Genomic DNA, 12,193 nt, shown 5'->3' with positions numbered 1-12,193 from the left:
TTTATTACATTTTCCGTGCATTATTATACAAAAAAGTATCTCGAGGTTCAACCCCCCGCCCAGTGGTCGTATGTCACATGGGTATTTCTGAGAATACATAAGATTGACAAAATGTACAATTTCTGTGGTTTAAAGTTCGTTAGGCCTCAGTGAGTTGGAGGGTGAGATGAAGGCCAAAAGGTGGGAGGTCTTTCTGTCCCCTCTATGGCAGGCAGGACGCACGGGCCCCCTTCATTGGAACGGAACGGAGCAACCTGAAAAGATATTATCTATGCACGTTGCCTGCGCTCTCATAAACAACACCTAATAAACCTGATACTAATAGATTCTGTCAAGATTAAGAAGGTGTGAGACATACAGGATACTGTGTTTGCGTATCAGCATATCTCAGGGTATCCCAAGAATTGGCTCAATACAGTAAAGTACAGTATGCATGGCATGCTATTGGTCACGTAACCATGAGCTGACATTGATCTTGACATCTATGCATGGTTATGCAAAATCATAACACTTATGTTGTGTGAGATTTAGCCCACTGCCGACACAATTATTGATATTACAGCTAGCTTACGAATCTGACCAATTCATTACTCATTCACTAAACAAATAATCAGTATCTGTATTTCCTGACATGAAACATGAATTGACACAGGTTTCACTTTCTTACATTATTTATTTTTACAGAAAACATAGATACAGAAGATAGAGGGAAGAGGATTATGCATTCCGTCACATTTGGCATTATTACCGCTATCATATTATCTTAAATAAGGGTGAGTATATTCGACCAAACGGTAAACATGTACACACGCACAGACGCACACGAGAACATACACAGACACACACACACACACACACACACACACACACACACACACACACACACACACACACACACACACACACACACATGCGCACGGGCGCACACACACGTACACACACAGACACACTCACAGATGCATATATTTACACCAAGCTCTATTTACAATTTTACAGTAATGATTTTCATAGCTGCCAACAACTCTTTGTGTGAGTGTTCACTGTTAAAACACAACCTTTCCATCCCTTTCAAAATGTTTTAACCACTTTCAACCTGGTGTCCCTATTTTGTTTTCTTTTATACTATAACATTTTATCCCACGATTTTTCAACCCATTTTTTCACCCAGTGTCAATTATCTAATGTAATCCTGGGCGCTACACTTCCTCTGCCAACCTGGGGAGGGCAGCGGACTGACCTCATGTTTTCTTCTATGCATGAGGAGTCCAAGGTGCTTCTTTTCACCTGACAGGGGGGAGTTTCCCCGGCCGGACGTAGCATGTGGAAGGAACACGTTATTCCGACCAGTTCATTTCCCCTCCATCAGGCTGGCCAGGGGGAGGTAGTTTAGAGACCAGGATTACTGCATGTTTTTGTGAGGGTACCCTAGGGGACACGGGAGAACATGCAAACTCCACACAGAAAGGCCCTTTCGCCAACACCGCCTTGGATATGGCAAACATTTTTGAAATAATTGTTTTAAAATGTCAAAAAGTTCCTAAACTTTTCCCAAATCTTCAAAAATAGCAGTTCTATAAGCTCACATTGTGTCACAATGCAACACGTTGTAAACTAGACTGGCCATGTTTGCTGTGTGATAGATAGGGTTTAAGTGGTTGCGTTAAATCTTGTTCTCTTCTTAGTTGGCAGATATGATGATATGGATGATAATGGTATGATATGATATATATGATGATATGGCTTATATGATGCATTGATGCATCATGTATAGACTCCTCCTTTTTATCCTATACATGCACTAAAATGTATTCACTTAGTAACTACTGTACATATATATACTGCATGTAATTAATGTACATTTGACAGTTAGTGCAAAAACAGATTCAGCAGAGAATAAACCCAGAGTGTTTACACTCTCAGAGTTAGTTTTACTTTGTAAACAATGTAGTATAAATGGTCTCGTGGGAGAAAGCAAAAAGAAGCACATTCTCTCAAAGGAAATCCCCTAAAGCCAGAAACACGTAGAGATACTCAATCCAGAGTCAAATATTCAGTGTATCCTATATATTAAAATTGGTTTAAGGGAGGGGTGCCCAGCCGGCGGGCAAAACCTCTCATGTCACATCATGTAACCATGACTCATCCATAACCATAACCCAATGCAGCTACACCCAAATATGGAGTGTGTTGTCTAACCTCAATGCGTCCATCTATTGACAATACTGACAATATGGGCATACAGTATACTGATGACATCATGGATCTCTATATATGGGCATAAAAGGGACATGGACTGACAGATTCAGAGATCTCCATATGATATGTGGGCGTATCAGTCAGATCGGCGGTGCGACATAGGTGTGAGAGCCGCATAGCGGCCTGAACACCTCTAGTACAATATATAATTACATTACCTAAAAAATGTGATTGTCTTAAATACTACGGAGCCAATATTTTACCCCGTCTATTGCGATGGCCCTAAACCTGTGAATGCTGTACATTATTTTATCCGCAAACATCTCAATTGACTGTGGTAAATCATTGAACCTGCACAAAGGGAATAAGCGGACCATGAGTACCTACTACTATATTTCAACTTTACAGCTCAAAACTGTACCTCACAGACCCACATTACCTGCAGCCAGTAATTATTATTATACAATGGTCTCCTGCTGTTCGTCCTCACCGCGTAGAGCGTATGTTCTTGTACTGGCACAGGAGTAGCTGTTTGAAGGTGTTCTTGAACGTTGTGTTGCAGAGGGCGTAGCAGGCTGGGTTGATGGTGCTGTTGATGTAGCACAGCCAGTAGCCGATGGTCCAGAGGGACGGGGGAATGCACGTGGAGCAGAAGGTGTTGATGAGCACCATCACATTGTACGGTGTCCACGTGGCCACAAACGCCACCAGGATGGCCATGATGGTACGAGTCACCTTTCTCTCCCTGGAGGAACAGCCCTTCTTTTTTACTTTTGTCACCGGACTATTCTTCGTCACCTAGACAATGTAAGCAAATACATGACACATCGTAATGCACCTTCAGTTCTTTTACACTTTGAATAAAGTTTTTTCTATCAAATATAGTTTTTATTTATGTATTGCTCTATTGCCTTAAAATGTATCATAGCTGGAAATAAGCGGTATATATTTTGTACATGCGCACACGCACGCACGCATGCACACACACACACACACACACACACACACACACACACACACACACACACACACACACACACACACACACACACACACACACACACACACACACACACACACACACACACACACACACACACACACAGTGCATAGTATATGGCAGTATACATTTCAATTTAGCAAAATGAAAAAACCATTATGAATTTCTGTCACCTTCAACAATGTTCTTGTGACCAGGTTTTGTCTCTCGGTGGCTGAAGTGTTGGTGTTTGGTGTGTTCTTGTTGGAGCCAGAACTTCTGGCCTTTTTCTTAGAGGAACGTTTTGTTTGGCGCTTGGCTTACTGCTGCCATTAAGCCTCGTCTGTGATAGGCCGGAGGGAGACGACATGACCTCCTCTTCTTTCTGATTGGATGACGAAGCGGGGATGCTGACCGTCATGGAGCTGTCATTGGTGGAGTTCTCCCCATCGATGATCTCCTCTTTGCAGGGGCCACCTCCGTTTTGCTGCATTTCACCATTGTTCTTGTCCTCCACCTCCTCTTCCTGCATCACCACATCGTCACTGCGCTGGCTCTCGCCCTTGTCTTGGCTCGGAGAAGGGCCTTCCCCCACACTGGTCCCGGAGTACTTCCTGCTGTCTCGTCTCACGCGGCTCCGGCTGGCCCTGGAGATGCGAAAGTAGAGGCCGATCATGATGGCCACCGGCAGGTAAAATGCAGCGATGGCGGTGCCAAATGTCACGGCCGCATTGGAGAAGAACTGGATGTAGCACTCCCCTTCCGCCACTGTTCTCCCACCCACGATGAACTGCCAGAACAAGATGGCAGGCGCCCACAGGATGAAGGACAAAATCCAGGCCCCGGCGATCATCAGACCCGCCATCTTGGTGCTGCGGCGCACGGGGTAGCTGAGCGGCTTGGTGACGCAGAAGTAGCGGTCGAAGCTGATGATGAGGAGGTTCATGACCGAGGCGTTGCTGACAACATAGTCGACGGCCAGCCACAGGTCACACACGACAGGACCTAAGGGCCAGTGGCCAATCACAATGTAGACGGTGTAGAGGTTCATGGAACACAGGCCGATGATGAGATCTGCACAGGCCAGGCTGAACAGGAAGTAGTTGTTGACGGTCTGTAAATTCCTGTTGACCTTGAGAAAGAAAACAGGGTGAATGTTATTGGATGCTAATAGAATGCAATGTGCATTTCTTTGCGATTTTACATGCACAATAATGACATGCCAGAAGCACTTTTGACATTCTCAGCTGTATGCATTAGTCAAGTGCCTTGTGCTTTTACATATATTATTATAATGTGGATACACATTAAAATCCTCAGTGTTCATTTATCGATTTGTAACTGTGTGTGTGTGTGTGTGTGTGTGTGTGTGTGTGTGTGTGTGTGTGTGTGTGTGTGTGTGTGTGTGTGTGTGTGTGTGCGTGCGTGCGTGCACAAGTGTGCACAGGATTTCACTGTGTAGAGTAATCTATTATTTGAAAGAAAGTCCAAACCTTTATAGACACCATGACTAGGATGTTGCCAGTGATGGTGACCAGACTCAATGATCCAGCCACTAGAATAATGAAGACAATCTCCACAGTCGTGTAGGGACTTTCAGAGAAGAGGCTGCTGAGGACACTACTGCTACGGTTGGCAGGGTGGGATGTGTTGAGGACCTCCATTATTCTCTCTGGTATTGGGTATCCTCTTCAAAGAATGCTTCTGTCCAGACTCAATTCTGGGCAATCCAACTGGTAATGGAAAAGACAGAGAATGTACCATTTCATTACTGATCCTTGGGCATCAATCATAGACTGTAACATCTTGAGTGTTAAAGCTGTAACCTGTAACTGGGTCTCCTTGACTCTTTGCAAGAGACTGAGATGGAATTCTCGCTTGGCCTAGGCTCTGGGGAGATGTTGCGCTTGTGAAATTGTGGCAGAACTACAACCTGGTGTTGGGTGTCCTGTATACCCGACATTCTACATTACTCAGTGGAAGAGTAGTGAGACCACCTCCAACCACTGTAGATGTAGACTTAGATTGCATTAACATACTCCACCATACACATTGGTTAAAATAAGTTACAGAGAAAGTACTGTATAGATGTATCCAAAATGGACCCTCACAGGTTCATGTAGTATACTCTCAGAGTTACAAGTGGATGAATTCAAACTGAAAAATGTTACTGTGTATGTGCATCCTCACTGTCAAGAGACGTTCTCTTTAAAGCACCCTTTGTAACATCCACAGTGCCTGCTAGTCATGCAGGTGCTTGAGGGAGTGTTTTAGCAGACTGTCTTTTGGCTCCGTTGTGGATGGACAGGTGAGAAATAAAGGCTCAGGCCCTGCATTTAAAAATACGCACAGCATTGTCCCACATAATATCGGTAACATATTCCATAATATGAGATGAGAGGTTTCAAGTAATTTCACGGTTCAACATTGTGAATCTCTACACCTGTGGGTGCGATCTCACATAATACATCTCTGAAGTATGTTTGATTTACATATTGTGACCCCTGTTATGTACATCCTGCTATTTAGCTTGTTGTTCACTCTCATCGAATAAATTGACTTGTTCACACTGCAGCACGATACAGCAGTGTTTTTACATTGTCTTATGTTTATGTGCTGGGTTAGCCCTCTGGGTCTTTGGTGACCTGGAAGTCTTCACCCTGATAAAAATCTGACCTGACAGGTGGAGTAGGACCATGCAATGAGGCCACCTTCACCTCTAGAGAGTTGATTTACATTTCCCTGCCTGCCGTGAAAGTCACAAAATGGCCTTGGAGCATATATCTAATCTGAGCATGAAAGCCAATTCCAGAATGTCAAGTCGACGTCTTGATCCTGCAGGCATGGAGGAATCATTTCCTAACTATGCTACTTGACATGGAATAGGCAGCGCATGGTTTGAAAATTAGATTTGGATTTGGGCAGAGTGGAGTGTGCCTGTGCGTGCACGCATGTGTGCATGTTTTGTTTGCGGCAGATGTCCAGACCTTCATAGGAAGGCATGGTTTTAATGTCAAGACAGCACAGATTCTCTGGGGCTAAAGATGGTTTAACTGACTGCAACAATGGAGAAAGATATCTAATGTCTGCACTCTGAAAGATGACACTCTGATGACAAGGAATGAATGGCACCTGTGGTTCTTGCCCTGCCTTACAAATGGTAATTGTTTCCATGGTCATGCAAAGTATACTTTTCTTTTGTTGCTTTATTCTTTCTCAAACTTCGGGTATTAATATTTGCCTTTGCCAGCCGAACTTTGTCCACCTAAGACGGCAACACGTGGTTGAACCCTGCGATATGTGTTAAAATGTGTGCATGCGTGTGTGGTGAGTGCAAGTGGGAGAGACAGAGAAAGAGATGGAGACTGGAGACAGAGATGTAGTGGCCAAGAGGACTAATGAGATTGGCTAGATTTGTAGATTTGAATAATGCCCTTATAAGTCACCTGCCTAAAAAAACTAACTCTTACAGCGCAGTCCTGGTACCTAGAATCTCAGCCAGTTAATTTGTGAACTAGATCAGTCGCAATGTGTGACAGGAAACATGCTCTTCTCTAATACTAACTAAGACTGCATGGGTGCAACAACAAAATACTCAATAAGCCAAGTTAAGGGCAGATCTTCCAATAATCACATTTTTTAATATCGTTTCAGGCCAAACATCCTCCCCAACTTTCTGTTTGTGCAAGATGACCTAATATCATTATTGGGACTGCTGTCCTGACATAGATCATTGAGGTACAAAATTGCGATCTTGTCTATTATTACACACACAAAATCAATCAAACGATTCTCCACTGAGGACCTACAGTATAATCCCTGTCATCTCTCCTCTCTTCTCACACTGTTATGTCTTATCAATCAAAGGATTCTCCACTGAGGACCTATAATCCCTGTCATCTCCCCCCTCTTCTCACACTGTTATGTCTTATCTGAACATGCCATAACAACAATCTTCAAAGAATATCTCAGAGATGTCAGAAACAGGCTCCTGTACAAACGTACGGCATGCAGCAATGTGGCCATGGTTGATCAGAAAATCGATGTAAAAGACCATGATGGCTGCTAAAGCCCTGTAAGTGACTCCATTAGCCTTCATGATAGCATCATATGTACCTGAGATGAGCTTCCTTCCTGCTCTTACAAGCAGTTTAAACTTCATTACAGTGAGAAATAACTCTATCTCTCTTTCATCAAAGATCCATTCTGGGCCTTTTGCTGTCATAATAAAGACTTAAGTGTGTGCGTGTGTGCATGCGTGCGTGCGTGCATGCGTGCGTGCGTGCGCAACCCGTTGCTTACTTGCCTACCCAGGTTATGTCCTCTCAGCCACTAAAATAGGAATAATGCAGTGGCACCAGAACACATGAACGAGCTGAATTATTCTGGATGCAAATACCTTCATTTCAGAACATGTGATGTGGTTTATAGCGGAGCAGGCAACAAACAGGACATCAGTACACAGTAAAAAACACACATCCTCAGTGTTCATTTATCCTTTTTTAACTGCTATTTGGTTACATTTGTACAGTCTCTGAGTTAAATTAACACTGAGGATTTTACTGAGTAACTGCTCATAAGCTCCTCCTCTCTTTTTCACTTTACACCAATAAGATCTCCATTACTGACCTCCATAATTGTTATTCGGAGCTACTGGAGACAGTCAAAGAGGCAAACAGTATTTCCTTGACAGGCACAGTAATTAGATCCAACAGATGCTCTTTGCAACAGCTGTGCCGGTAATATGCTTCTACAGTGTACTCATCTTGTGCGACTGTTTCTTTTTTTAAGTCTGTATGCCCACAGTTTGGGCTGTTCTCAGCCAACTTTAACACTTTGACAGATTTATGATATGAACACACAGTGTAATACATCACAGTTCTTTCATTATATTGTCAAATAAATCGATTTTCCGATGATTTTCTGATGGGATTATCCCTGCTCTGTTAGCTGTGGAATGACAGACAACGACTCCAAACCCCCAGTGCCGTGTCATCACTATGAACGTTTAGTATATGGATTGAATAAAACTAGGGCAGTGCAATATATTGATATTATGTCAATATTGTGACATGAGACTAGATATTGTCTGGGATTTGGGATATGATAGTATTGTTATATGGTGTTGTCTTTTCTTGGCTGCATTTCAGTAACGTAGTCATTTACAAACGTAGTCATTATATTGGCATGACAGATGATTAGGCCTACGGCAAAACGCCTAATTATTATTTATATAATAATTTATTGTCCCGAAGGATATTTGTCTTCACAATCTGTTCAACACCCACATCAAAAACGATACAAAAAACAAAAACAAAACATGAGGTCCCCACTGTGTTCTGTGTACAGAACCATAATTATGCAAATATTTGTGAAAGCACCAATAGTCACCCCCACACTATTGTCATAATATTAATATTGAGGTATTTGATCAACGTTATTGTGATATTTGATTTTATCCATAACAATAGCCCAGCCATGAAATCTTTATAAAAATACCTAGACATAATGTACTATATAGATATACACTGTATGCATTTCAACTATGATCTGAACCAAATACAATTTGTAGATAGACTCAGACCTCTGCTCTACACTACCCTCTACTACTATTTCACCAGTCAAGTATATTTACCACTGACCTGTCATGATTTCAGTAGAGACTGTCCTGAACTCTGGAGTGGGAAATTTCACATGGCCCTGAGCTTTGGCCTGGCATGGCAGTGTAATGGAGTGGAGTGGTGAAAGCCTCTGACTGCATGCAGCGCACATTGCTACAGAGAGGCCAGAAACAACCTAGGGCTACTCCAAACTATACCATGCTCTGCGAGGGAGGAGAAAAGGGAATGAGGGGGAGAGAAAATGACACGCTGGAACAGTGAGACCAGAGCAAGTAAGAGTTATCGCTGTGAAGCAAGGAAGGCGAAGGAAACGAGAAGACATTAAGCACCGAGAACAAGATGGAAGAGATGAAATGAATGAAAATGAAATAAAGGAACTCTGGGTGGAGGGAAAAGGAAACTGGAGTGGCACAAGCAGAGAGAGTCCATCTCAGAGGACACCCTGGAATGAGTAGGAGAGTTAATGAGTAAAGATTAGGGGAGCCTAACTTGATTTACCATGTGCTTATTTCAGGGAGGAGGAGCCTGCCCTGACTGATCTAATTTTCCTCTAAAATACAAACACGCTGTAATCAAGGGGGGATTCCAAGGGAGCATGGAGACAGGGGAATCCAGGCTTGTGCTCTGACTCTGATGGCTGGTTGGTTACAGATGGTATTCTCTATACACAACTTGTTTCCCAAACAGTGGGACGGGACCTATTTGTGGGTTGTGGACACATTTGTATCTGTCCCTTTCTTTTTTGTTTCCCACATTTTGTTTTTTATTTATATTATTTCAAATGTTTAAGAACTAGTGAAGAAAGTCAATCTACAAGCTTGTTTTGAGCTTGTAGATCTGCTGTTTTGGGTCCCGGGGAGACATCAAATCTCTCTTTTGGGTCACGGACTAAACAGTTTGGGAACCACTGCTCTACACAGACATGTAATGGAGACAGTGGAATACGCATGCCAGCCTTAGTGAAATGAAGGGTGAGTGACATTGAAGGGTGAGTGACATAGACAATATCAAATGAGTTTTGGGAAAATTTGTTCCTCAGGGGACTGAAGTTGGACGTACTGTAGGCCTAGGTATCATTCTGTCGTCATTTGAAATGCCACTCAAGAGTCATTGTAGGCTGTGGTGAAAGACAAGACATGATTCCAAAACGGTCCACCCCTCGGCAATTTGTGTGTCAACAGTACACTATAATGTAACCAAATAGGCTACTATAGCAGTATGCAACACATACAGCATTATACACAACCAATAAATTCCCTGATCTGCCATGCCTAGCGTGTACCAACTGCTACCTGTAAATATTTTCCATGACTCCAGGCAGGGTTCGAACCCACAACCTTCCGCATGAAAGGCATATGCTCTAACCACTACACTAGGGAAATAAAATCAAATAAAGAAAAATAAAGGGGAAAAAAAGTAATGTAAAGTATAGCCAACATGATTGAATATTTCACATTTAAGGACTAATATTTCTATAGGCTTATAGTTGCTAGACATTTCTACAAAACCCGTATCCAATCATTTTGGGCATAAACAAAAAGTTGAAGGGTCAATTTAAGTCTGATAATGATGTAGGGTTTTCTGTGAATGTTCAAATCATGTATAGCCTACTTTACATTTTTCTGATATTCTATTTTTTTTTTTTTTTACATTTTGGACGAAATAGCTATTTATTTCCTTAGTGCCAAATCTTGTTATCCGTTTGGCATATTAATTATAGCTATTCATTGGGAGGAAACAAATAAGTACTTGTTTTCTTTCTTTCTTTTTTCAAAAGTACGAAGTTACGGAATATTTCTAGGCGGGGTTTGGTTCAAACCGGTAGAGTAGCGACGAGGGAGCTTACTTACCAGATTCGTTCCGCACAGCAGTAAAGGAGGTGATCGTCAGCTCCGTCCATGTCTCTGACGGCTTTCGATGTACTGTAGGCTACTACTGCTCCATTAGTAGCAGAAAGTAACTGGTCTGAGCGATGCCCCTCCTCTGTCAAGAGCATGTGTGCGTGCGCCTGTACGTGCGTGGTGAGTGATTGAGCACGGAGATAGAGAGAGAGAGAGAGAGAGAGAGAGAGAGAGAGAGAGAGAGAGAGAGAGAGAGAGAGAGAGAGTTGTTAGACGGATTTATGAGTGTTGTATTCCTTCGGCTAGATTTGTAGATTTGAATAATGCCCTCCTGTGTCGCCTACCGTACCCTATCTTATTCTACCCTTTAGACATTTGAGACCAGATTTATATATGGCCTTGCATAAGTTGCATTAAGAGAGCCACAGTCAATGGTTGGTTCAGCACCATGGAGAGCACTCCCATTCCCATCACCACTGACTGGTACCACTGGTTGGTGGTAGTAGATACTCACAAAAAAAGTTTTGATATTCTCAAAACACTGGAAGGTGTGGTTACAGTGGATATATATCTGATGATTTAGACAATATTCACCACTTGCAACCTGGTGTCCCTATTTTGGGCAGATTGTCAAAGATAAAACAAAAATCTAAAGTTCTCAAAGAAAAGAGATTTACTTTACAAAAAAAGGCAAAAGAAAGCAGATGCTTGTACTTGTAGATTTTTTCTGTAATTTTCGTTGTATGACAAAGTATTCTATGTCAAACGGTTACTTGATAAATCACTACAAACACAACAAAAGAGGATAGCCTATAGTTATTCTGTTAACCTTTACGACTGTTGTTTTGACCTTTTCACCAAACTGATGATGACGCACTCTTCCCCACTTGGTGGATGACCTTACTTTGATGGAATTACAACAGAGAATAATGGCCCCTTTCCTGAAACAATTACAAACAACATACATCAAACTGACCAAACATGGTCTAGAAAATACGAGATGGTTTATTGCTCTTATTTTGCTCTGGTAAAATTTGTCTGTGATTTATTGACCTATTGCATGGATAACATGTGCGCCATGTTGGTCTATATATTAAACGGAAAGGAGCTGTGTCCTCTGGATGAAGGAAAATTGTGAATAATGTCAATGTGCAACTACTTAATATTTGAGCGAGGGTTACTATTACACAGTAGATAATTGTACTAGTGTATCCATGTCTGTAATGATCATGTCTGCCGTTTTCCCATTCGTTCTGACCACGTGAAACCGATACTGTATCTCGACTCCACGTGTATCCGTATGGATTCTTGGTTCTCTGAGGCCCCAATTGGTACAACTTTATTTTACGGAAATTCTTTGCAATTGAACTCAAATGAATGAGAGCATCCCCAACAGGCTTCATAGAGAGTATCACTCAAACTGAGTCTTAACACATGGACTGCAGCCATGTGATGAACCAAGATGTTCATTACTAGGTCAACATTATACTTACTAGTACAACCTGCTAACTTGCATTGCAGGGTGAGAACTGCACTCACAAGAATCAATAACAGGC

The 12,193-nt window shown here is 42.2% G+C and overlaps 1 pseudogene across 1 annotated transcript; it reads right to left on the bottom strand.

Annotated features, from left to right (window-relative positions):
- Window positions 1-2,682: 2,682 nt before the first annotated feature.
- On the bottom strand, window positions 2,683-10,715 carry LOC310856960 (muscarinic acetylcholine receptor M2-like; annotated as a pseudogene). Its single transcript has 4 exons — window positions 10,647-10,715; window positions 4,669-4,908; window positions 3,370-4,307; window positions 2,683-2,994 (listed from the first exon to the last, which is right to left on the bottom strand). The product of its transcript is annotated as a muscarinic acetylcholine receptor M2-like (transcript).
- Window positions 10,716-12,193: the final 1,478 nt, after the last annotated feature.

The sequence above is a fragment of the Protomyctophum parallelum genome (assembly GCF_964188405.1).
Source record: "Protomyctophum parallelum genome assembly, chromosome: 4".
NCBI lineage: Eukaryota > Metazoa > Chordata > Actinopteri > Myctophiformes > Myctophidae > Protomyctophum > Protomyctophum parallelum.
The sequence above is the reverse complement of the archived record's forward strand: the minus strand, read 5'-3'. Positions and strand labels throughout refer to the sequence as shown.